We start from the raw sequence: 6061 nt of genomic DNA on the forward strand, positions 1-6061 counted from the left end.
TGGAATCTGTGCTTCCTTATTTGGTCTACATTCCTATGCAGTTATTCACTAAGTCAAGGAAAAAGACCACATCCTGACCAGAACTTCTAAACATCTCCAGTTACGAGAACCACGTTTCCAGTTATGAGAAGTGGGTCAGTCTGGACTGCTGACATCTGCCTAACTTTAATAATAATAATTTATTATTTACACCCCACCCATCTGGCTGAGTTTCCGCAGCCACTCTGGGAGGCTCCCAAAAGAATATTAAGAACACGATAAAACATCAAACATTAAAAACTTCCCTAAACAGGGCTACCTTCCGATGTCTTCTAAAAGTCAGATAGTTGTTTATTTCCTTGACACCTGAAGGGTGGGCGTTCCACAGGGCAGGTGCCACTACCATGAAAGCCCTCTGCCTGGTTCCCTGTAACCTCACTTCTCAAAGTGAGGGAACCATCAGAAGGCCCATGGAGCTGGACTGTTTGGGCTGAATGATGGGGTGGAGACGCTCCTTCAGGTGTACTGGGCCAAGGCCATTTAGGGCTTTAAAGGTCAGCACCAACACTTTGAATTGTGCTCAAAAACATACTTGTTACATTAGTAGTTTATGTGAAAAACCAACACCCTCATTTCTCACATGCCCATGGAGTACACCTCTTTATTGCATTTATTTATTCCATATTTCCTCCATGGAGCTCAAGGCAACATACAAAGTTCCTCCCACTCCATCTTATCTTCACAACCATGTGAGACAGGTTAGGGCTAAGAGATGCCCATGGATACCCATTCATGAAGCTGGATCTGACCAGACACCCAAGCTAGGGCCATATCTTTCAGAGGAAATAGAAACTACATTTCATTGGCTCTCACCCAGCCCATTACAAATGTCATATGCCTATTCAGGACATCAATGCCACACATGAAATAGATGAAGATGAGAGATAGACATGTGTTTCATTGGAATGTTGGTGACATTTCATTCCAGATCTCTGGCTAACCTTTCTCAGTAGTTTCATGCAGGATGTTGAGCAGAAGAGGGAACAAAACATAACCCATATGCCACAGGGCATGGCACCCACACACCCCAGTTGTTGTTGTTGTTGTTGTTTAGTTGTTTAGTCGTGTCCGACTCTTCGTGACCCCATGAACCAGAGCATGCCAGGCACTCCTGTCTTCCACTGCCTCCCACAGTTTGGTCAAAGTCATGCTGGTAGCTTCGAGAACACTATCCAACCATCTTGTCCTCTGTCATGCCCTTCTCCTTGTGCCCTCCATCTTTCCCAACATCAGGGTCTTTTCCAGGGAGTCTTCTCTTCTCATGAGGTAGCCAAAGTATTGGAGCCTCAGCTTCAGGATCTGTCCTTCCAATGAGTGCTCACACTCCCCAGTAACCCCCTTCTTAAACCCGCCAGACATGATAGATATGGAACCATTGAAGTATGGTGCCCCCAGTTTCCACATCCCACCATTTCAAAATGTATTTTTAAAGCAATTTACAGATTTTTTAAAAAATACTACTACTAAACAACGCACAATTAGTAAGAGCAGCGAGATAAAAATAGCAACAAAATTAAAAACCACTCAGCAGCAAAGAAAATAATCCAGTTAAAACTCTCCAGTCATAAAGCAATACAAATTAAAAGCTCTAGCAGTTTCTTTCAGCTCAGAGAAGTAAGTGCTGTAATGCATCTGTGAAAGAATGAAGATATGTGTTCGGAGAATGCAAAAATGTGCAGCTTTCTTGTAAGAAGCAAGACCAGCGGCATTTCTTTAATCCAGTTATGCTGCTTGAGACCCTTCTAACTGGAAATACCTGATAATCTCTACATGCAAAACTGCAAATGCCCCTCTGTCAAGAGATTGTCTCAACTTGGAAATTAGTTGTTTGAACCCTATGTGACCAAATTTAGTCAAAATTACTTCTGCAGCAAAGAACCAATATAAAGGTGTAAACTCTTAGTGTGGTGGTAAATGAAGACTAGGGAGTTGTTGTTGTTTAGTCGTTTAGTCATGTCCGACTCTTCGTGACTCCATGGACCAGAGCAGAAGAAGAAGAGTTTGGATTTGATATCCTGCCTTTCACTGCCTTTAAGGAGTCTCAAAGAGGCTAACATTCTCCTTTCCCTTCCTCCCCCACAACAAACACTCTGTGAGGTGAGTGGGGCTGAGAGACTTCAAAGAAGTGTGACTGGCCCAAGGTCACCCACCAGCTGCATGTGGAGGAGCGGAGACGCGAACCCGGTTCCCCAGATTATAAGACTACCACTCTTAACCACTACACCACACTGGCACTCCTGTCTTCCACTGCCTCCCGCAGTTTAGTCAAACTCATGCTGGTAGCTTCGAGAACACTATCCAACCATCTTGTTCTCTGTCGTACCCTTCTCCTTGTGCCCTCCATCTTTCCCAACATCAGGGTCTTTTCCAGGGAGTCTTCTCTTCTCATGAGGTGGCCAAAATATTCGAGTATCAGCTTCAGGATCTTTCCTTCCAGTGAGCACTCAGGGCTGATTTCCTTAAGAATGGATAGGTTTGATCTTCTTGCAGTCCATGGGTCTCTCAAGAGTCTCCTCCAGCACCATAATTCAAAACATCAATTCTTTGGCGATCAGCCTTCTTTATGGTCCAGCTCTCACTTCCATACACCACTACTGGGAAAACCATAGCTTTAACTATACAGACCTTTGTTGGCAGGGAGACTCGAGTTCAAATTCCCACTTGGCCGTGAAGCTCACTGGTTGACCCTGGTCCAGCCACACTCAGTCTGACCTACCTCCCAGGGATATTGTGAGGATAAACTGAGGGGAAAGGGAATCACACTTCATACATATGCTGCCTTAGGCTTCTTGAAGGAAATGTGGGATACAAATTTAATGACTGGCTGAATAAAATGCATACATTATAATGTAAATTTTAAAATGATACCCCCTGAAATCACAGTAATTCAAAATAACATGATTTGAGAATAAAATAACTAGACAGTAATGGAAACGGAAAGAGAAGATCTTCAGTAATGAGGTACCAAAGGACTATAACATATATTTTTCAATATTTTACACGTTTGGCTAAATCTCAAAGAGTCAAGAGTCAAGTTGTGTTTTTTTAAGGTAATATGGAAGATGTAGTATTTTCATACGTTCTAATTTTTATTGTTTAATTAACATTTCCATAACACTCCTACATCTTCAAGTTTTAGAAAGGCCACTGAAATTAGGCTCTATTCAGTGTCGTAAATCTTTGCCTGGGATTGCAAATTTGCCCTTAAATGCAAAACTTAGAAACATTAAACCACTGGGCTATTTTTTTTTTAAAGTCAATTATTTAAAGTTTATCTTTGGGTGGATGAGAGCAAAAGAACTTATTCATATAGTATTCTCTGAGAAGGACTAATCCCTAGGAAATTCTGTAAGCCTCCTTCATTGTAAGAGACTTTTTTAAAAAAATTCAGTGTAATTTCACACGTGCCTGGCTGAACGACGACAGGAATGAATACGTATTAGAGACAAGGAGCACACGTTGGCATGGCATGCCTCTGAGCCAGAGAGCCTTGCGGGGTTATTGTATTACTGACAGATGACTGATCAACTTTGACAGCCTCAATCACTTCTCTGTGTAGTAGATGGAATGTCTGAATTCCACACTCTGTTGACATCTCACTTAGACCATAATGTACGGTATTTGGGGCTACCCTTGAAGACAGTTTGAAAACGGCAGTTAGTTCAAAATTCAGCAGCCGGGATTTTGACTGGGATAACTCATGGGATATGTATCTTGCCGCTTTCAGAGATCAAAAATGGTTATCTGTTCACTTCCAAGTAGGGGAATGGGAGAAATTTGATTCAGTTTGCATTTAAAGCATGGGTAGGCAAACCAAGGCCCGAGGGCCGGATCCAGCTCAGTCGCCTTCTAAATCCAGCCTGCAGGTGGTCTGGGAATCAGCATGTTTTTACATGAGTAGAATGTGTCCTTTTATTTAAAATGCATCTCTGGGTTTTTTGTGGGGCATAGGAATTCGTTCATTATTATTTTTTCAAAATATAGTCCGGCCCCCCACAAGGTCTGAGTGACAGTGGACCTGCCCCCTGCTGAAAAATTTTGCTGACCCCTGATTTAAAGCCAGATCTATAAAATCTGCACTTTCCAAATCAACATGAGAACCAAAACACAGTCACCCATTGAAATTTGCACATATCCAAATTTTGTGATGCAGTTCTCCCACCAAACAATGCTTATAAAAATGAGCATTTGGGGTGTGTGTGTGTGTGTGTGTGTGTGTGTGTGTCTTCCCCCTACATGGTTGGGCAGCAGTGGTACTTTTTATACAAGCTTCTTGAATGAGCCAGTTATATTCATTGTGATTGAAACAGGCACCATTCATTTCAATGGGATTTGGGGAGACAATGTCCCAAACAACTTTCCAAGCATTTAATCAGCACACAATATATATTTTGGGGCCCAGCTACATAGCAAACTTTGGCACCACAAGCAATAAACAAACCAGGCTTCTTGCTATCCTCAGGAAGTCTGTGCGGAAAACAGCCAGTTGGCAGTTTTATTACTTTTCGCACTAATCCAAAAAGAAATGGTGACAAATGCTATGCACTGAAATGAAGCAGAAGGATATGAAGTATGAGGATAAGGGAGGCTCTGTCGTTATTAAAAGTGAAAGGAAATGGACCGACTAGTCTCAACTAGCCTTGCACATGGGTAGAGATTAGAGGGAAGAAGCTGTAGTGAGGGCTATCATTCCCAGCGTTTGATTTCTAACATGAAGTATCCCATCCACTTGGAAGTCATGCTTCTGAAATCCCAGAAGCATGTGATGATGATGCTCCCTACACCTTAGAGCCTGCCATGGTCGTGGAGCCTCTCTGACTCTGGTTATGGATCCTTGTGCTGGTCTCGTGGGTTACCCGAGAGACGAGGTCCAAGTCTTGTCCGTGGTCAAAGGTGCAACATGGAGGCAGTCCATAGTAGCTGAAGCTGGGTGCAGGGCAGGGAGTCGGGTGAAGTCAGGAACAGGCTTGCAAGCAGGGAGCCAGGGCGGGTCAGGAGCTCAGCCAGGAAAGCAGGACAGGGTTCAGGCAGGAACCAACAATGTTACTCCCGCAACTTGGGACTGGGGCTGGCCAGCTTTTATCTGCCCTGAGGCATAGGGCAGCCCCGATCCTCTGGTGACTGGCCTCTCCTGGCCTGGAGGTGAGCACTCCTCCTGATGGAACTTAATTCCCTCTGCCTCTCTGCCCTAAGCCTCTGCAGCTCAGGAGAGGCTGGAGGGTTACCGGACCCAGAGGCCACTTCAGCTTCCTCTGACGGGGCTGAGGGTGGAGCACCTGCAGGCAATGGGTCCTCCATCCCCTCAGGAGCCAGAGCAGATTCAGCTGGTGCCTGCACCTGAGGATCCAGCACAGGTGAGGACCCTTCAGGTTCAAGCCCCAGCCCCGGCTCAGCTGGTTCTGGAGGTGGAGACTCCTGTGCAGGCTGGGATCCCTCAGGTTCAGAATCAGGTCCGAATCCCAGGCCATCACAATCCTGCTGCTCTGGTTTCTGCGCACTGATCCCCATCCTCCACCATCTTGCGATTACTTCCTACACCAACCTCTCCTTCCCCATCTCCATCTTGCCCTGGTGTGTCTCAGGCCTTGCTACACCCCACACTGGGATACCCTTCCTCTTCTCTATTCATGACAGTTTATGACTGATTCCAATCCCGAAATCTTTTTCACGTGGGCTATTAGCAGCAGGAATTGGAATTGAAATACTTCATTGTCACTTGTACAACTTGTATACAGTGAGATTACACAAGCACCCCCCACACAGTTCTCTTAGTCTTAATTCCCTTCGTTTACTGACGCACACTCACCAAACCCAAAGGTCAGTTACCCTGTTGTTACCTTTTCATTCAGCAGCCTAACAGCCCACGGATAGAAGCTGTTCCTTACCCTGTTGGTGCAACTAATCATGCTTCTATATCTTCTGCCTGAGGGCAGGAGATCAAGAAAGTGCCAGCCAGGGTGTGAATCATCCCTGAGAATTTTCCTCACTCTCCTGAGGCAACGTTCTTCTGCTGTTTTATCCA

The sequence above is a fragment of the Podarcis vaucheri genome, assembly GCF_965113315.1.
Source record: "Podarcis vaucheri genome assembly, chromosome: 8".
NCBI classification, from domain to species: Eukaryota; Metazoa; Chordata; class Lepidosauria; order Squamata; family Lacertidae; genus Podarcis; species Podarcis vaucheri.